Raw genomic sequence first — 22,294 nt, forward strand, 5'->3', positions numbered from 1 at the left:
GCTAGTACAGAGCAATATGTGCCATGGTAACTGTAATTACTTAGGAGAGCTTTTCCACAGAAGTCATTAATCTTATTGAATGGCTTTACAAAAGGAAAAAAAACTGAGTTTATGTCAAACCATTACCCTGACTGTCACATTGTCTCAGTTACAAGCGCCAGTGCGAGTACTATTCATGCTTTTATTTCCTCACGTTTAGACTATTGCAACAGTCTTTTTACTTGTTTGAGCAAGAAGGAGCTCTATCGTCTCCAGGTTGTCCAGAACTCTGCTGCAAGGCTTTTAACTCACATTAACAAAAGAGAACTCATCACACCAGTAGTAGCAGCTCTGCACTGGTTACCAGTCAAGTGTAGAATCCAATTTAAAATACTTTTAGTTCTTACTTTTAGAGCCCTGCACAGTCAACTTCCTCCCTACATCTCTGTGCTGATAGTACTACATAGTCTGAGGTCAACAGGCCAAACATTGTAAGTGGTTCCACACACCAGTTTTAAAGTCGTAGGAAGCAGCTTTTCCAACCGTTGCATTTCCAAATTCTCCCGAGTGGTGCCCGACTTTACACGAGTGAATAAAGTGAATGTGATTGGTCTTTTATTAAGGGGGCAGGATTGTAGTGGTGGAAGGTCCACAAGCCAGTTTGATTGTGGCCGGTGTCTCAGAAGCATCTTGCTAACCAGTTAGAAACTTAGTGCTAGTAGGTTTCCAATGGGAAATTACATTGGGACCAAGTAGCACTTAGAAACCACACTGTCAGGAACGCTATGGACAGCGGAAACATGCAAGAGGAGGAGGTCGTCTATGAGTCTTGTGTTTTTTGTTGGAGTTTTGTGTCGGAGGTCGTGAATGAGTCATCCGTCATCCATTTTTTATTCAGAGGAGGAAAGCGGGACGAAGATGTTGTGGAAGAGGACGCCAGGGCGGCAGAAGCTTGGTTTGGTGTAGAAGGCTTCCAGCCGTACATGTTCGAGCCCTTGCCTCGCAACGCTGCCAGTTCTGTTAGATCTACGCCTGACAAAGACACAGACGTCCATCCCCGTGAACACTGGGACGGAACTCAATGGGAAAGGAAATTATTCTTATTTCAACTGCGTATATTAGCTGCGACGTATGAATCAAGATGCTATGACCGAAAAAATTTGATTGACAGATGACCGTTGATATATGATTGGTCGAATTTAGTTGTATAAGCGGACGTATAACTAACTGGCCTGCATGAGATGACGGGATAAAAAACAACAACACAGATTTTAAGACAGTATTTTTATTTTTTTTATAGAAATGTTCTAACTTTTGGGTCTGATAAAGACTACATTTCTATAAATGTATTAGCCAGAATGATTTGATATTTAAATATGACTTCCCTACGACTTTAAAAAGCAACTGAAGATGCTGCTATTCAAGCAGGCTTTTAACTAGATGTGTGATTTTTATGTCTTTTTAAGTTTCCATTTGTTTTTAAAATGTTGATATACATTGTATTCTACATTAATTTATTGCATTAAATTTTCACTGTGAAGTACTTTGATTTTTATCTGTGATAATTGCTATACAAATACATTTTACTTACTACAAAATATGACAAACATAAGGTGAAAAAAAAATCAAATTAATTTGCTTAGGAATAAATCCTCTCTTGATAAATCTTTGAAGGTTAAAAAAAATTTTGAATGTTAAAAAAAAAACTTTTCTGAAGTTTTGACAGTCAGAATAAAAGGGAAGGAATGTTTGATTTTCTTTAAATATATCTTCAATATTCGGTTACTTTCATATAATTTTCTTTTTCCTCTTTGTAACAAAATAGTTATACAGCTTTAGATACTGTTGTGTGCACGTGATTTTTAGAGCCATAATTTAATACAACTATTACAAACCAAAGTCAAGTGCAACCAATTGCCGAAATGATGTGAACTCATCCTAATCAGTTAATAAAACATTCCTGAATGGGTTTTAATCTCATAAAACACAGCTGTTCTGCGAAGGTCTCAGAGGTTTGTTAGAGAAGATTAGTAAACAAACGGAGTCACAGAGCGGAAAGGTCAGGGATTAGGATGTCAACAACTTTAAAGAGCATAAAACAAAGACCCAGTGAGAACTGTTCATAAATCACAGTAAAATCCCCTAAAATGTAATGATGTTAAGTGTTGTTGCATGAAAAATGTGAAAAAGTTAAACTAATGAATAACTATGATTACATTCTAACACTACAAAAACACCTGAGAAAAGCAGTGTGACTGGAACAATAACAGAGAATTACATCCTTACAAAAAAGTTTAATTCTTGTGAAATCTCAAGTTTAGTATCTGGCAGGCGGTGCAAATTCTCTGTTATCCAGGTCATGGCCACAACAAACAGGCTTAAATCTTACACTCAGTTTGCTAAGTTTAACACCTATCTAGGAGTGGTCGTCACTCCTGGATTGGTGTTAATGTTTTTAGAAGATCTGAACCAAACCGGCTACCTTCGATAGAAGCCTGTTTGTGGTGTAGCATCTAGACTTGATAAAATATGTCTAGTACATAATATCAAATGCAATACAAACTGTAATGCATTTTAGTTTTGCAGCCGAGGATTTCAATCTATATTCAGCTAACCTGGCATTTAGCCGACTGTTATGTCTAATGATAAAGTTGCAGAACCTTGGATAAAACGTTCTCTTCCTGTCTGACTCATTTTGACATCAGATTTAAACATGATTTAAACACGACACCAATAGCAAACCAGACAGTGGTACTTTTAATTACTATGTTAATAACTGTGTATAGTTCATTAGACGGTTGATAAAAAATACACTCCTATAATATGTTTCAAACCAAAATAAAGAATGATGTATTTGAGTATTTTATTTTTTACAATACGACTTGGAATTATGAGTAATCCAGAGCGTAGATTAAAAACATAACCGTTACGTACAATGTGTTAGTGACAAATTAAACCAAAAACAGGTGCTTAAGCGAATTCCAGAAAAGGAAAAGCAAAGAAGAGCTGCTGGAAGAACGGAAAAAACTTGCCAAAATAAACACGTTCTTTCAAAGAAATGAAGAGGCAGAGGTGGACGTTGCTGCTACAGTGAACAAAGATTGCGACCAGGATACGAATGGAAAGAGCGTGGGTGAGGAGGGTGGCTGTGAAACTCAAGGTAGCCCCATAAGACAAATTTTACAGCAGAATATGCTAAATTATATATCCATGCCTAGTGAAGGTAAAGAATGATGAAATGAAGAAGTGTGTATGTATGGCGCACATTTCGGGTTGGTTTTTACGGCAGTGGGGGGGCTTCATTAGCCTGACGTAGTCCGACTCAATTCTAGTCAGAATATGAGTCTGATACTGCTCCATAGAGCTGTGATTATGGGGCGTGTTTCGAACGAACCAGTAAAAAAAATGCCTCTGCACTCAATTGGATAGACCTACAACCAATAAGAACAACGGAGTGCGTGACGTATGTTAAGCGAGGCATAGTTGTTGTCCACAAAAATCAAAGCGTGCAGTTGCACGCCTAGAATAAGAAGATGAGACTTGATCGCGTTTCTCTGTTCCTCTTTTAAAATTAATTTGCTGTCGATATCTTCTAGAATAGACCTAATAGCAGAATCTACTCACCCAAACTCTCCAGCGGCAGCCATTATTTTTGTCACCCAAGCGCGCTTTGGTCACGTGGTTGATTACGTTACTCTTGATCAAAAGTCCATCATCGTATAAAGCCCGCCCTGACAATTTGATTGGATCGCCTGACAGTGGGCGAAAATACTCGCGCTACTATGGAGCAGAGCCAGACCGAACTTCCCCGAACTCAAACCTTGTGGGCGGGACTAAGTTCGGACTGGCACCCAGGCTAGGGCTTCATACGGGGCACACCCCAGATAATGTTTCTTAAGGGCCTATTGTTGTGTCGTTACGCCACTGAACTAGACTACTGCTTATACTATGAAAAGTATAAGGTACTTAAAGTAGAAACGACTGTTCCAACCGTTGCATTTCCGAATTCTCCCAAGTGGTGCACGACTTTACACGAGTGTATTAAGTGAATGTGACTGGTCATTTATCAAGGGGGCGGGATTGTTGTGCCGGAAGATTCGCAATCTCTTTGGTTGTGGTGGTTTGTCGGAAGCATCCTGCTAACCAGTTAGCAACATAGTGCTAGTAGGTTCCCAATGGGAAATTACATTGGGATCAAGTAGCGCTGAGAAACGACACTGTCAAGGAACACTATGGACAGCGGAAACATGCAAGAGAAGGAGAGTTTAGTGTCGGAGGTCGTGGATGAGTCTCCTCCGTCATACTTTTTTTTTTAGAGGAGGAAAGCGGGGACGAATATGTTGTGGAAGAGGACGCCAGCGCGGCAGAAGCTTGGTTTGGTTGAGAAGGCTTCCAGCCGTACATGTTTGAGCCCTTGCTTCGCAACGCTGCCAGTTCTGTTAGCTCTACGCCTGCAGAAGATACAGACATCCATCCCGTGAACACTTGGACGGAACTCAATGGGAAAGGAAATTATTCTTATTTATTAGTTCAACTGTTGCATATATTAGCTTATATACATATGAATCAAGATGCTATTACCAAAAAAAATTGATTGACAGATGACCGTCGATATATGATTGGCCAAATTTAGATGTACAAGCTGACGTATAATTAACTGGCCTGCATAAGAAAACCCCCCACAGATTTTAAGACAGCATTTTTTTTTACTTTTGAGATATATGGTCTGATAAATATACATTTTTAAGCCAGAATGATTTGACATTTAAATATGACTTCCCTTTAAGCCGCTAGCTGGCTAGCTCAGGTGGTAAGTCACCAATCCTACAGACAGGGTTCTTATCCCAGCTGCCAGTGTGGGTCCTTAGGCAAGACCCTTCTCGTTAATGCCTGCTTTGGGGAGTGGCGGCCTAGTGGTTAGCTTAATTTTGTTGCTATGTTCTTGTGACAGTGTAATGACATTAAAATACATTGGAAAAATCTATCACCACACAATTTAATTGCCTAAGATTTATGACTGGAAGCTTTGCAAACAGCCCACAGCCAGTTCAGAATATTTTAATTACACTCACATTTCTATGATCACTGCATAACCAGACTTATAGATCTATTGATGATAAATAGGTCTAAACTTTATTGTAACTAGAGAAGGGAGCCAACAGGCATAAAAGCTGTAAGTTAAATTGTTCCTCTCTTCTGTTCTGCATGTGAAGCTGGAATGACCAACAGCAGAAGGAGCCCAGACCTGAAAACTTGTGACTATTTTCTACTCTCATTGGATTAAAGGGATAGCGTCTTTTTTTTTTTCCTTCATTTTCTTTTCATAGAGCATTTATGATTGGGAGCTTTAAGTAAGAAAAAACCCAGGAGGTGTTAAAAGTGCTTTACATGCCTCTCAAAATGTGTTTGGGGAAAAAAAAAATCCTATGACAAAGTAAAACAATCTTGTCAGCAAAATAAAAAAAAAACAAATAATTACATAAAACCTCACAGAGAGAGTACAACTACATTGGTAGGCTGACAAAAATCAACAATGTTTAAAGGAGCGAATTGTGTTGTGGTCTTCACTTCTGGCCACTTATAGTCAAGCTCAATATTTAACATCGATTTACTGGAACCTGTGAAAGCACTGATGACACTAAAGATCCTGTTTAAGGGAATCGCCACATTACTCACCGTCTGACAGCAGAAAGCTCTAAGGCCTTTAAGTTTGTATTTGTTTTGTTTTCTACTTTTAAAGAAACCCTGTATCTAGTTTGTCCCCATGGAAACAGACTCTGAAGATGACCTGCTGGTTTGTTTTAAGAAACCCTGATGAATACCGGGCCGCTGCAGTACCTTTACTGGCCAAATCAATAGAATCAAGCCATAGGTGTTGTAACCAAGGCCGTGCGGCTCAACGTAATGATTCTACAAGAAGGAAGTTTAGTTGAATGCTGCAGCAGCTCCTGTATTATACAAACCAGGCAGAAAAGAGTCCATAATGTAAAATTAAAATCAAACAAACTATCCTAACTTGAGTGGTAAAAAAGGCAAATCAGAAAAAAAAAGTAGAGGCTAATAGAGTATAATAAATTAGTTTTATGTGTATAATAACCATTTTGCTCCAATCCGTCACGGCGGGGCGGTGCTGATCCCCGCAATATTAACCCTTCATTTCGTATTGATGATTAAAATTATTACTTATTTATTTATAACTATATTATTTTACAGTACCGTATGGCATTACAATTTCTATGGAAAATCTGTTGTCATGTCTCATGGTTATTTAATACATTATAAAGTGTTATTTAAAGAGTTTATCCTGAGTAATCTCTTTACAGGAAAAGATCCGGAGAGACCGAGCTTCAAGGTGTAAAGACAGCCTACCTTTAATACGTCGTACAGTGAAAAACCAGATCTCATATTTTTATATCCACTTTTCCAATCTCTTCCAATATGAGTACAATCCCCACCCCTTTTTTTAGAATGATTTGATAAATGACATGTGATCCATTCCGTTTTACGCTTCTTCTATTGACACGACAGAAATGTAAAAGCCATTAAGCCATAACTGGGTCATAAGTGCAATTAAGGAAATCATCCTCTATTACACTCATAGGGGAGCAATACATTTTTGTTTGTTTGTTTCATGGGAATGACAATCAGGTTCCAAATAACATCATCAACAGACAATTACCGTAACAGATACAAAGAAATGTTTGATTTTGAGCAGATCTGAATATGTTGTCAACGGGCTCAGATGTGGCTTGTTTATGAACAGAGATTTGCACTGAAACCTCATGGGAAGAAACTTAATATTTCCAAGTAGGATGATGTCAGTGTGTCTTTTGAGGCTTCCTAATTAGCGTTTCTTCAGTCTAATTAGCATCATTATGGTAGACAAGTGTAAAGGCAGAGTAAAGGCTCAAACAGTTTTAAAGGAACAATAAAACCAGTTGATGGACGCATTCAATTTGCTTGTTGGTGCCTTACTAGTCAATCAGTGTAACACACTGTTACCTATGAGTCAATAAATGCTGGTTTTGATGGAGATTTATCTTGATTTCATAAATATTTTGGTCTGTATTGCTTTTGTTTTAAATATCAAAGCTAATCACAAGTGAAATAAAATGAAACAATAACAGATTTATGTAGAAGAGCATTAAAAAACCTCACCTGCTGCCAATAACTCCAGTTCATGCCATTGCTTTCATATGCCACCAGGGAAAATAATGTCAGCCTTTAGGGCAAAACGTGACAGGTTATCCTGTCTCTTCTCATTTTGCTCCTTTACTCTCTGGTGGGAGTACAGCACCGTGACTGAGGGTAAAGCATGCTGTGCATCAAGCCCAATAGAGCAGGGATAATAAGGCAAATCCTCTGCACAGCTTTCTTAGGATGCCAGTCACTGAGACATCGGCGTTTGATGAAAAGGGGAAAAAAATGGGGAATCTCTGAATCTCAGTATAATTATGTATATACATTTGTGTCTGCATAATATCAGCAACTGTTGGGAAAAAGTGCAATTGAATTTGATTGATTCAAGTTTGGCTCTAAAACACACTCATGGAAGTATTACAACCGTCTATTCTATTAAAGCTAGGGAATCTAGTTAGTCCATGTTGGAAAAATTACAAGATTTTTATTTTTTATTTTTTTTTTATTAGAGTTTTAAGCTATAGATCCGTGAGTTTCAGAACTGTTCCTGGGACTCTCTGATATTCAATGAGGATGTTATCCTCTATTTAGATAAAGAAGACCACCTGGAATCGATCCTACTGTATATGACCTGAGTGAAGTTGGCTCAAATTTCTTCAAATCAGACAAAATTAGTATCAAACGTTTGTGCTGGTTTGTGCAGCAAAAATTTTCGTTTGTGCCGCTATCATTTTAAAGATATATTTCTAGAGCTCATCAAAGGTCAACCAGCCCCTTTGATGACCTCTAGAAAAATCTGTTTATATCTTTAAAATGATAGCGACACAAACGAAAATGTTTGCTGCTCAAACCAGCACAAACGTAGCACAAAAGTTTGACACCAATATTGTCTAATTTGAAGAAAGTGGGGGGGCTGGTTGACCTTTTGACCTTTACATTTTCATTAATATCTTCAAAGCCAAAGCAGCACAAACAACAAATTTTGCTGCACAAACCAGCACAAATGGAGCGGAGTTAATTGACACTCATTTGGTCTAATTTAAAGAAGGTGGGGGGGCTGGTTGACCTTTGATGACCTCTAGAAATATTTCTTTATATCTTTAAAATGATAGCGGCACAAATGAAAATTTTTGCTGCACAACCAGCACAAACATAGCACAAATGTTTGACACCAGTTTTGTCTGATTTGAAGAAGGTGGGGGGCCAACTTCACTCAGGTCTGTATATGCTGACCCACTCAGGGCTGAAGTCTGTAGGGGGGGTCTTGGGAACAGGCACCGCTATATGACAAACAAAAGCAAGAGTTTACTTTAAACCGAAACTGGTGGGGGGAGAGGAAAGTTAATAAAATGAATTAGTAAAGTAAAGTCCTGTGGGCTAAAAAAAAAAAAAAAAAAAAAAAAAAAAAAGGTGCATGTCTGTGGTTTCTCTTTTGTAAGCTGAATATTGGAATTACACAGTAATGTTATCAATTTTTTTTTCTTACCAATCTAAGCTTTTCAGTCATTCATATGGAGAAGACAGCTGCTTATATGCTTTAAATGCAAAGATTGCTTAAATGTAAATGTTCTGCACAAGCTTTTACTTTTTGAATCAAACAAAATATATTGTATGCTTCACTGACAAGTTAGTAAATGTATAAACAGCTGCTTTGCTAGTCTAGCCTTTCAACTGCATATATTCCATATATTCTATGAAACCCCTTCATCTTCCCACATATGTTGCTTTTTAACCTTGATTTTCCAACATCTCTACATGTGTCACCATTGCTAATTGCATGTCCTCCAGGATGAGCCCTGAGTAAATTATTGCAAACATTCTTTCCATCCTATGTAACATCATAGTAGTCATTCAGTTATATCCAGTAGACTGTTCAGCTCTGGAAAAGAGAATCACTGCACAGATTTGTGCCAAGTGGTTGTATAAAAGGACACCCACAGTCCTACAGGAATGTGTCATCTCCTGTTGAATTTGTAGCCCTCCATTTGACAATTTTCACCCATTCCTCTGCTAAGGTTTCCTCTGTATATAAGATTTCAGACCAGTCTTATGTGTAGTGTTAATGTGTATGCAAAATATGCACCTAAATCTATTTAGCTAAAAACGGTGCTAATTTTCCATCAATATGAAATGTATCAAATGCCAAAATCTAAAATGAGCACAGCTGTTTATGACAGCATTTTATTTATTTTTTGTTATCCACATTGATTTAGTTTCAAAAAGACCTTTTAATAAGCAGCATGCCACAGTGAGGCTGCCAGCTGCCTTTAGAAAGAGGTAAAGTCAATCAAGACCTTTAGAGCAAAACTCAGACTTTTCCTCTTTCAAATAAATATACTGTGCAGAAAGTGCTTTTTCAAAGCTAAGAAGCTCTTTTCCATCTCTACTGCAGTTGTGTGAAGGCAATAAAAAAAAAAAAATTTCATCGAATAAAAACAATGAACAAAAAGTCAAATCATAGACAAGCTCATCAAAATAAAAAAAGTTAAAAAGCTTAACTTATGCAGCACAAAAATCAAGGCTAAATAAAATCCACAGATTCTATCAAACGCTTTATGCCTCAGAGGGAGAAAAGTTCCAAAACAACAGAATAAAAAACCCAAGATAAAAGGGTCTTCATGCTCAAGGTTTCACACTTCTGGAGATAGAGAAACATACGGGTTCATTTAAACAGTTTAATTCTTATTTAAAGGTAATTACGAACGAGCTCAAAGTGATTTCAAAGACTTACTGAATTTCAAATAAACTCAGTAAGATCACTGCTTTTAAAAGGTCGTTTTCTATCATAGCTTCTTTAAGGGCTATAACTGGATGTTCTGACATTTCCAAGGATCATTTATTTGAAAAGATCTGTTTCCCTCTCTCTTTAACTCTATTTAAGATTCTTTCAATCAAGTGAAAAGTGTGTGTGTGTCCACACTATCATGTGGAGACAATTACACAGATATATGTTGCATTTTAGGGACTTATAGGTACTTGTGGGGACCAACGACTTATGAAACTGCCACGTGTTTCCAGTTTTGACATCAAGCAGAGCAGGCATGATAGAGCTGGCATCCTCCACAAGCTGGCACAGAGAGGAAGTACGGCTCAAATGCACAGAAACAAACCACTGATGCAAAAAGACGGCTCTAAGAAAGACACCTCCTGTTATCGTCCTTCTTTACACGCAATCAGATAGTGTTATCTCTGATTACCGTCACTTGGGTTCTTTTTTTGCATGTAAAGCTGCAAACCCCTCAATCAACCTCAGCAATATAAAATACTAAATTAGATTACCCATTTTTAATGTACAAAAGAAATTTTCAATAATTTACAAAAAACAATATACTTTGTATAAGAAAAATGTGCATCAGAGCCAACAATTCAAAACCTAATGGATAATATTTGCACCCATAAGCAAAATTAAAACATGACCTGGATGAATTTACACCTTTAAAGGAATCCATTACCACCATGGTGGGGTGGTTCTCCTCTAAGAAGCAGCAGCTTAAAATGAAGACCCCAGGAAAAGAGGCATGATACCATGAAGAGTTTATAGAGAAAGCTTTGAGCAAAGTGAAAAGAACAAGAAATAAAGAAAAAAAATAGCTTGGTTTATCAAGACAGCTTGTGTATACAAAATAACACTCAATTGGGGATCCACTTTCAGCAGAAACATCTGTTTTTCGCTGGATCGGCCTTGCACTGTTATTAGGTCAATCAGATGAATAAAAATGTTTTTTTTTTAATAAAGTATTTTTAAGTGAGGTCAGCTGCATTTCCTTGCACCTGATACACAAGAATAATCTGGTAAGGACTTTTATTTTGTGTTGCATTTAAAAACTAACCAGGGGGTTGCAGCACATTTCATCTTTACCAACTATATTTGATAGATCTGACAGTCGAATTAAGTTAAGCTCAGCATATACAAAAATATTAGATTCTATCATCTAATTTTCAAATGAAATTTGTATTTTTTTACAAGCACTGGTAATATTTAAAGTTGTAGGGAAATGGTATTTAAATTTCAAATCATTCTGGCTTAAACATGTATTATAAATTTACTCTTTATCAGACGATATTGTCCCAAAAGTTAGAGAATTTCTATAAAAACAAAAAATCCTGTCTTAAAATCTGTGGGGTTTTTTCGTTATCTTCTGCAGGCCAGTTAGTTATAAGTCAGCCTGAAAACCTAAATTCAGCCAATCATATATCAACGGTCATCTGTCAAATTTTTTCGGTCATAGCATCTTCATTCATATGTCGCAGCCAATATACACAACGATTAAAATAAGAAATAAGAATAATTTCCTGTCCCATTGAGTTCTCTCCCAGTGTTCACGGGGATGGACGTCTGTGTCTTCAGCAGGCGTAGAGCTAACAGAACTGGCAGCGTTGCGAGGCAAGGGCTCAAACATGTACGGCTGGAAGCCTTCTACACCAAACGAAGCTTCTGTCGCCCTGGCGTCCTCTTCCACAACATCTTCGTCCCCGCTCTCCTCTTCTAAATAAAAAATGTATTATGGAGGAGACTCATCCACGACCTCCGACACTAAACTCTCCTCCTCTTGCATGTTTCCGCTGTCCATAGCATTCCTTGATAGTGTCGTTTCTAAGTCATCAATTTAGTGCTTCTTGTTCCCAATGTAATTTCGCATTGGAGATCTACTAGTACTAAGTTGCTAACTGGTTAGCAAGATGCTTCCGACAAACCGGCTACAACCAAACTTGCTTGTGAACCTTCCGCCACAACAATCCCGCCCCCTTGATAATTAACCAATCACATTCACTTGCTTTTCTAGTTTTAAAGTGAATTATTTGCTTACAGCAATATTCGAAAAAAAAAAAAAAAAAACGTTTCTTCCAAGAAACTGGCCACAATCAAACTTGCTTGTGAACCTTCCAACACATCAATCAACCATAAACGATTGGTCGGTTAATAAACGACCAATCACATCACTTTATTCACTCATTAATTTTTTCAGATGGACTATGGTAAGACATTGCACATCATCTCTCTGATTTGTTCTCCAGTCTGTTGTTAACATAGCCAAGTAATGCACTATACAGTAATGTATGCACCCGTGTGCATATACATGTGAACGGATGCCAATCAGGACTTAACTACGTAGCATAGGAGCATAATGACTCGATGGTGCATGCAGTGGACCAAAACATTCGTTTGAAGGCAATCAGAGCTCATTATTGCCACAGAAAAACAAACAGTTGTTGTCTAATAAGGAAAGAGACAGAGAGAGGGTTAACATTGGCCTCATATTTCCAAGGTGGAGAGCACTATGCGAGCAGAAGCAGCATCAGTTTGACTCTGAGCTAACTCTTCTAATCATGACTGGTCAAAAAAGTCAAATGTTTAGTTTTGTTAGATTTATTTAGCTATGCTTATTCGATCGACTTTAATGCTACAGTTGTAAAACGTGGGTTAATTGTTAAAGTCTGAGCAGTCATGGACCCAGTGTTAAATTGTTATGTAAGACACGTAGTTATGTGAATAATTTATCAGAAAGTTTTATTAAAAGGTGGTGTTGTTTTGGCTTACGGTGCTCAACTGTTGGATTAATTGTACAAGTTATTCTACTTTAATCATATTACTTTAATCATATTATTATGCTTACACACTGGGATCATATTATTATGCTCACACATTTTGTTATCCTTATTTCACTTATATCATAAAGAGTGTTGAAGTATTTTACTAGTTTGTTCTGTACTAATGTTTTAAGTCTGTGCTGTGCTGTGGAGTGCTGAGAGCTGGCTGCTCAAGGTCAGCAAGGAGAAAACACGGGGAAATGCACTCACTAACACCGGAGAAAGGAGTGAAAGCTCTTATCTCATGATACTGTATAATGTTTTGCAGACTTCTGGTTCCGACTGGGTTTCACCCCTCCCTTAGCAGTCGGAACCAACATTGTAGTTAGGGAGTTCCTTAATAAAGGCTTGTGAGAGCGGAGCTGTTTCAGAGTGGTTTGGAGAATTGTAACTGAACAGTCTCTGATCACTCTCCTTGCAAGTAAATCATACTAAAATTCTCTGTGTCTTTATTTTTACAGGTTACTGCATAAAATGTTTGGTGTTTAAACCTAACATTAATTGGTCCTTCGAGCCGGATTGCAAGATACCCGACGACCCCCAGCAGGTGAGTGAGATCCAGATAAGCCTGCGGCCGCAGCAAAGAGACCCTTTACGGGACTGGTCTCTTCCTTACAGGCTGGGGTCCGACGGTTGAAGCATTTCGAGGACGCAGAGAATTGTGAGTAGTTTTTCTTTTAAAAAGGAGTGAGTGAATTATTGGAAGAAAAATATATAAAAATTTATAAAAATATAATAATATAAAAAAAAATTAAAAAAAAAGATAAAAGTGAAGGACAGCGAAGTCCTCTCAGCGTGGGGTCACGAGATTCCCCTTTGCAAACAGTTTAAACCTCGTGAAGGACGGCGGTGTCCTCTATCTTAAATAGTTAAATTCCGCATGGGGTAACGAGGTACCCCTTTTGTACTAAAACCCTGACAATTCTAGACTCTATCAGGTAAAACAGAAATTTTAAAACAGTTAAAGTCCGCGGGAGGGCAGGCTCCCCTAGTTTGTAAGGGCAGGCTCCCCGAGTTGTAAACTAGTTAAATTCTGCGTAGGATGGCGGCGTCCTCTGTGTTTAAAATAAAGTAAAAGTTAACTGCGCAGTGTGTGTGTGTGTGTGTGAGTGTGTGTGTGTGAAAGGAAATATAGATATCACTAGATATCTGTATTTCATACCAAAAAGACAAGGGTTAAATGGTGAGCTTTTGTGGAAGTTTGTAGACAAGAAAACTCCACCTGTAAAGGTTGAAGTGAGTTTTACCACAAAAAGTAGTTGATCACCATCTTGTCTGAAGCCCCAGTGTTTAGAACACGACAGGTGTTAAAAACCCACTGGGCCCAAATTTAGTTCAAAATGGGAAAAGGGCACAGTAAAGAAAAACAGAAGTTATTAGAGAAACTCCAGTGCAAAGATTGGAAAGCAGTCGAAAATGATGACCCATCAGCGTTAGAGCCATTGTGTCACTGGATAAAAAAACTACGGTTTTAATAGGCAAATTGAGCACCACAAACATTAAAGAATTGCAACAAAAAATAAAAACAAAAAGCAAAAATAAAGACACTTTGATGGCAAAAGAAGGTTACATGCAAACCATGGTCTGGATGAAATTGGCAGGTCAGAGAGAAGAGGGAGAGCGCAGAGCTAAGAGAGAGAGGGGGGAGAGACAAGGAAAAGAGAAAGAAGAGGAAGAAAGGGAAAGTGAAGAAAGAAAAAAGGAAAAGGAAAGATCGGTTATGTTTCATAGAAAGGAGGATGATGAGTACGTAGGGCCTTATTCTAACCTGATACATCAAATACACAATCTCCCATCTATGGGAGATGTTGTTGCTGCAGCCGATCCCTCAGCTCCCCCGCCCACAGGGGATCCTCCTCGATATACTCCCCCACAACATGTAGAAGCACCATTGAACACAGCCCCTCCTCAAGCAGCTTCTCCACAAACTGATACCTCCCAGGGATATATTACTAGGTCCAAAGGTTCTGTAGGGGATTGGTCAAAAACTTTAGCGACAACAGCACTACACTAACTAGAAGCTGTTTATCAATGTTGGAGTATCACCGGCTCTGATGAATGTGGAATTAGAACTGTTTTCCACTTTGTAAATGATTTTAATTGAACAACTGAGACAGACGGTAAATACAGTACTTTCTTCTGAATATATAGAATCGTGCAGAGTTAAACCCCATTCTTATATTTTTACCTACTATGCTTCATTAAAAAATAATAACTTCACTATGAAGTTGAACATCTGGGCTGTAGTTACTCTGTGTTGCCCATCTCATGTATTTTATCTGTGGCTGAAAACATGAATCATATTAATTGATTATTTGCATATTCGTAAACAAATTTAGTGATTCATCATTAAATGGAGTATAGAGACTGTGAAACATAATATACATGTAAAATCTGGCTTTCCCCGACAGAGTAACCCACTTGGATTAGTAATCATACCAAAACTGTAAAATAAATTTATAAACATTTTGCAAATACGATTATAAAATGTTTTTGTCTGTCAATACTTTCTGTCCGGAGCTCTTCAGGAGGAGATGTTTTGGTTTCACCTGGTTTAATGTCATTAGTAATCTTCTTTACAGAACTTTTGGCTAACCAATTAATCGAAAGAATTAACGATAGACTGATCGATTTACGAAATAATTGTTAGTTGCTGTCCTAATTTCATCGTAACATTGTATTAAACATAAAATTTCTTATTAAATACATGTGAAATGGGGATGACATTCAACGAAACAAACATGTTAATCAGCCAAACTATCTTAAAATCCATGATGGCACCTATATGTGACCAGAACATAAACCAATCCTTCCAAATAAAAAAATTCTTTGAATGAGCTGCTATATTGAGTCATGATTTTACTCATGTCTCAAACGGGGGGATTGTAGGATTGATTGAGCATTGAGCATCATTATACATACATATGGATTTTATAGAACTAAGCCCTAGTGAAGGTAAAAAGTTCTTTTTGGTAATAGTAGACTCGTTTTCTAAATGGGTAGAACTGTTTCCCACAAAACATCCAGATGCACTAACAGTAGCTAAAGCATTATGTAAAGACATAATCCCTCGTTATGGGATTCCAGAAAAAATCTATAGTGATAATGGCACCCATTTTGTAAATCAGATAATAACCAAAATAGGACAAGCTTTTCACATAGATTTAAAAAACCACTGTGCTTACCATCCACAAAGTGCAGGCCTTGTGGAAAGAACAAATGGATCCGTTAAAAATCGACTTAGGAAATGTATGGAAGAAACAGGAAGATCATGGACTCAATGTTTGGACTTGGTTAAACTACACATAAATATTACAAGTACGACCGGGTTGACCCCTTATGAAATAATATTTGGCAAACCATATAGACTTCCCTATTTTAATAATAGCTGGGAAACAGATGATGAAAGTACTCTAGCAGACTACATGAGAAAGATGCTGGAGCAACAAAAGCAACAACTGAACCAAACTGACAGTGTCCCACTCTCTGTGTCTCCACAGGAAAACCAATTAGTTGAACCAGGTGATTGGGTCCTCATAAAGAGCATAAAGAAGAAACATTGGTATTCACCTAAGTGGGAAGGACCTTATCAGGTTTTGTTGACCACTCCAACTGCATTAAAAATAGCTGAAAAAAGCACATGGATCCACTTATCACACTGTAAGAAAGTGATAGTTAGATCAGATGAGTAATGAGTAAAATCACTTTCTTAATTATTCTCTGGACCCTTACCGTACTGCTTAGCACTCTAGTAATTCTACTGTGGTACCTGTTATAGAATACACATTTGGTCTCCTTCACCGACCTCCAGAGGAAGTCCATCGTACAAAGGGGGTTGTATTTTTTAGCATACAACCATCTCAAACTGGTGAAGGTTCAACAACTCTGTCGAGAGGTCATAGGAAGTAGACCATTGTGTAAAAAGATTACCCATAGAACACTTTTTGAAGTTTGAACCTAGATGATGTTGCGATTATTCATATTAGTTTTGTTTTTAGCTCTCACTCAGGGCAAGGATTCTTGTTGCCCTCATGATCCAGTTATTTGTAAAAGGGACGTCTATCTCTGCTATAACTCTACTAGAGTAATCAGTTTGGTGACTATTCCTTTTCAAACATTCTCGCAAAGATTTAAACATGACCCGGGAAATTGGCACGGTTATGATTTCTACCTATTTCCTCGCGTAGTTCAAAGAACTCATAATGGTTGGGGAGACGTATTTAGAACCACTGGACAGTGGAAAAAGGGATCATATGGATGGACACCTTTAGCTAAGAAATGGATGAGTAGAATATCAGGGTTCACTGTTAACCATGCCTCCAAAGTTTTCACTATGACAATAAACTCCACAGCAGAACCCCTTGAGAAGGAAGGCTGTTCTTCCTCATTTCTATGTGCACGGTCTAGTGGAACCGATCCATGTTGGCCTTTGTATTTGTGCCCCGTAAATATTACACAAGAAGGAGATGAGATACAAGGGATTCTTACTTCTGCCCAAGGTGAACAGATAAAAATTCAAAATATTAATGGTCCGCTTAAAACAGATGAATTGTTTCAAGTCATCACTGGAATCTCTGGGCAAACAAACAACTGGCTTTTAATGGCAGAAGAAGCAGCTAAAACAGTGTCTAATGATTGTCTTGTGTGTATGGGAGCTAGACCGCTGTTACGTGTGGTTCCTGCTACCATAACTCCTCAATGTCTTCTAAATATAATGAATTATACGGTCCCATCTGATAATTGCACCTATTGGGATAACATCTATCCCCTGACCACAACTGAGAAAAAGAAACCAATCTTTTTGAAAAAAGTAGCTGTGGCAAATTTCACCTGTGTAAACAGGACCGGAGCGGGCCCGAAACTAGGCACACTAAATGAAACACAATGTGCAAGTATTTTACTGGTATCCACCTTTTTTAAACCTCAATCCTGCAGCGACATCTGGTGGTGGTGTGGAGATGACAAATTGTTTGACAAACTTCCATGTAACACCACTGGATTGTGTGCTGCTGTCACTTTGATTTTACCTGTTTCTGTTACATCACTCACAACGGATGAATTGTTAACGACTGCAAACAGCATTTTACCTCATACAGAGCATACTAGAAGGAGGAGGGCATCTGAAAATGCATGGAGTGGAGATGACCCTACTTATATTGATAGCATTGGTGTACCCAGAGGTGTTCCTGATGAGTATAAACTAGCCAATCAAGTTTCTGCAGGATTTGAATCTTTTTTTATGCTGGTGGTGTACTCTAAATAAAAATGTAGACAGAATCAACTACATCCATTATAACGTCCAGAGGCTGGGAAATAAAACAGAACAAGGCTTCTCCGCCGTCCATGAACAATTGTCAGCTACCTCTCTGATGGCTTTCCAGAACCGTATTGCTGTTGACATGTTGTTAGCTGAAAAAGGTGGTGTGTGCTCTATTTTTGGAGATCAGTGTTGCACCTTTATTCCCAACAACACCGCTGCAGATGGCAGCCTCACAAAGGCCCTTGAAGGCCTTCGCTCTCTTAACAGCAAAATGAAAGACCATCCTGGAGTTGACACAAAAATGTGGGATGGATTTGGAGACATTTTTGGTAAATACAAACAATTGGTGCTTTCTATTTTAATGTCTATAGCTGTATTTGCCGCCATCTTGACCTTATGTGGATGTTGTTGTATTCCATGTATTAGAGCGCTGCTAAATAGACTGATTACCACAGCAATACAACCCATGAAAGCAGAAATGTATGCCCTCATGCCCACTAAAAAATACCCATCTGATGATGAAGACAGCTCAGAAGATGAGATCTCTTTGCATTTTCCTGACTTTTATCCTAATTCCAATGATATTACCAGTAACCCACCAGTTTAAAGTACCTCTGAGTGTACCCTTTACAGCTAAAACATGATTTCATAGTTGAAAATCTGAAAAGAAGTGACTACTGAATGATAAAATAAATAGCTTAAAGTGAATAAACAGGGGGGAAATGTTGGATTAATTGTACAAGTTATTCTACTTTAATCATATTACTTTAATCATATTATTATGCTTACACACTGGGATCATATTATTATGCTCACACATTTTGTTATCCTTATTTCACTTATATCATAAAGAGTGTTGAAGTATTTTACTTGTTTGTTCTGTACTAATGTTTTAAGTCTGTGCAGATGGAGTGCTGAGAGCTGGCTGCTCAAGGTCAGCAAGGAGAAAACACGGGGAAATGCACTCACTAACACCGGAGAAAGGAGTGAAAGCTCTTATCTCATGATACTGTATAATGTTTTGCAGACTTCTGGTTCCGACTGGGTTTCACCCCTCCCTTAGCAGTCGGAACCAACATTGTAGTTAGGGAGTTCCTTAATAAAAAGGCTTGTGAGAGCGGAGCTGTTTCAGAGTGGTTTGGAGAATTGTAACTGAACAGTCTCTGATCACTCTCCTTGCAAGTAAATCATACTAAAATTCTCTGTGTCTTTATTTTTACAGGTTACTGCATAAAATGTTTGGTGTTTAAACCTAACATTAATAGCAAACCTAGTGGGGAAAATTCACTTTATTTTCCTTTAAATATCTAATAAAATCTACACTTACATCCACTTCTCTCCTACATGTAACACATTAACAAAGTTTAAGTTACAGGATCAATGAAACAGGAAAAACACCATGAAAATACAGTTGGAATCCTTCCGTAAAAATTCAAAAAATATCCACTGGACTTGGTTTCCAAGATTTGAGGACTTTTCGCCACCTCTCCAGGAAGCTTTCTCAATTCAAATGTCTGGATCCGCAGTGAGGGAAGTCTATATAAGACTCAAACTCAATGCGGATCCAGACATTTGAATTGAGAAAGCTTCCTGGAGAGGTGGCGAAAAGTCCTCAAATCTTGGAAACCAAGTCCAGTGGATATTTTTTGAATTTTTACGGAATGACTATGACCTGGATGACTGAGAACCTTCATCAGCATACAGTTGGAATCACAACCTTCACCTCTTCGATTACTGTTTTGTATTTTAATGCTGTTTAGGGCTTTGATGAAAAGCAGGAAAAATGTAATCAGGATGCAGGACCTCTCTGGATCCCAGCTGAAGGAAGAAGCTGGTGTTCATCATGTGAGAGAGATCCATAGGAATTGTTTGGGTCTGCCTGATTTTGTTTCTTTTTAGAGGGTTTAAAGGCACACTATGCAACATTTTTCAGTTAATTAATGTGTTCCATAACGTTTTGGATGATTAAATGAGTCATTTCAGGTTGAACAAAGGTATTCTCGGCCGCCCTGGTGGTCTGTGGGGGAAATACTGCACTTGCAATTGCAGGAGCACCGACCCGCACCCACAGGCTCAGAAGTCTCGTGAGAGTCAGTCTTGCTTTACGGCCGAGAACTGCTACACCCCCCAGTTAAAAGCATTCTCGTTGCTAGCACAGTGGCGATCCTTGTGCAGTTATGCTACGTTCACGCAGCAAAAGCAGCAAAATCGTGTCAGCTGCTTCATTTTTGCTGCTTGAACCAGTTAGTTCTGACGCTCTGGCTGTGCGGTGCAAAAGTGTGTCTGACGCGCGTTGGGCGGAGCTTCACTATCCTTTCTCTGCCTTGCAGCTATATTTGCTGTGATCACTTGGAATAAAGTAGTTTTAATATGTGTTTAAATGAGAAAATACACCTGAAAACGTAATCAGTGCCGTCAGTTCATTCAGATTATTATCCTGCCTTCAATATTTTTTCTGTCGGAGCCGCTCAGACCCCCACATACCAGCGGTGCGCCGACAGAAGGAACCCCTTCATCAGCAGCCTCTGGCCAGGTCACGTCCTCGCGGTTCACCGCGGCAGCTGGTAGGTGTTTTTCATCTAAATAATCCAAACTGCATATTCTGCCGGCAGATTTCTGCATTTTAAGTTAATTTAGGCGTCAATAAACTGTTTAAGAGGAGTGATCATCAGCGCTGTGTCTCTCTCCCTGCTTCAGCTGCTCAGACGCGCTGGGCCTGCTGCTCCTTTGCTGCGCCTTGACGCGCGTCAACCATTCACTTTGCATGTAAACTCGCTGCTTCTGTCGCGCCAGCTGCGGTGTGAACGCAGCATTAGTCATTCGTTGCGTTCGCCTGTCTGCTAAGCTCAAAACAACCGCGCCTGGCTTGACGGAGAAACCAGGAGAACAGCTGTGCATATTTACGACAGTGCACTTTTACTTTCGCCCTCTGGGGGGAGTCTCGCTGGAAAATCAACACCGGTTGCATAGTGTACCTTTAAAGTGAGGGATGCTGTTTGACTCCCTTTAACTCACCGCTCCATGAGCTGAGCTTTAATTTGTCAAACAGATTACCAAACCAGACTGAGATGTTGTAAGTGATGATTAGGGCAAGGCAGAAGAGCAGCATCGCCTTCTGACCTTCTAACAGTAAAGGCCCTCAGCCTACCAAGAAAAGTGCAGTCTGTGCTGAGCCCTGGTGCAGACATAGTTATCTTGAGCTATGAATCTACCTGGGCAGCAACGGCGTTGTGAATGTCACATGGTACAGTTGGATGGAAATAATTCCCTAACACTCCTAATAGCCCTTTGCTGTCCATCCCAAAGCACACAACTACAGTATCAATAACGACAGCCAAAAAAGCAAACAGCAAAGGACAACAATTTAAAAAAAATAGGCGTTAACTACGATAAAAAACAGGCATACATATTTGTATAACAGAGATGCAGATGAGTTTTGTTAAAGCCAGGCATACACTGTGCAATATTTTCAATCGTTGCACGCAACTACAGCTCAAAATGTACGACAAAACAGCAGGGTTTAAAAGTTCACAGCTCACGATGTATGTTCTCACACTGTGCGCCCTGATGCGATCTACCTGCTCACACTGCACGTCCAAAAACCACACGTCAGACTCAGCGCCGACAGATGGCGCTGGTCGGACTCTTCAATCAGAATGTAGAAGAACGCCGTTGTTTACACATGTGCAGTGCTCGAGGTTCTGGTAAATTAGCTCTACAGCAGAATTTGTCCATGAACGCCTCACGATGGACGACCAAATTTCAAACATGTTTGAAACGATCCCGATTCCTGATCGGGAGGTGGTAGTGAAAGGCTTTGCGCCCCTTGTTACCCCATGTGTACTACACAACGCACGATCAGGCTGAAACTCGTTCGGATCGGAAAAATTCACGCACGACTGAAGAATCGTCCCGAAAAGAGCAAAAAAATAAATCGTACAGTGTAGGCTTAACTTATTTTGCATCATATCCTACAATGCTTTATAGCAGCGGTCCCCAACCACCGGGCCGCGGACCGGTACCGGTCCGTGGGTCATTTGGTACCGGGCCGCACAGAAAAAAGTATATATAATTTATCGACGATCAGAGTCTGAGTGATGTTTTATTTTGAAAAATATAAAAAATTGCAGTATTCCCCCCCAATTACATCAGTCGGTGCATCTGTGCCTCTTGACACAAGTTAAGACTCATCCTATCTATAACATCCTATCTTTGTGAAGCGGGATTTTCTGCGGTTACAGCGACCAAAACAAAGCTACGGAGCAGACTGGACATCAGGAGGACACTTCGCCTGTCATTTTCTCCGATTACGCTTAGATGGGACCG

At 38.9% G+C, this 22,294-nt stretch overlaps 1 protein-coding gene across 1 annotated transcript in view; it reads right to left on the reverse strand.

Moving 5' to 3' along the window:
* pde4ba (phosphodiesterase 4B, cAMP-specific a) overlaps positions 1–22,294 on the reverse strand; it is a 300,381-nt gene that overhangs the window by 269,958 nt on the left and 8,129 nt on the right. The gene's annotated exons all lie outside the window — the stretch shown is intronic.

Source organism: Cyprinodon tularosa, unplaced genomic scaffold, assembly GCF_016077235.1.
Source record: "Cyprinodon tularosa strain WSP-4 unplaced genomic scaffold, ASM1607723v1 ctg30, whole genome shotgun sequence".
NCBI lineage: Eukaryota > Metazoa > Chordata > Actinopteri > Cyprinodontiformes > Cyprinodontidae > Cyprinodon > Cyprinodon tularosa.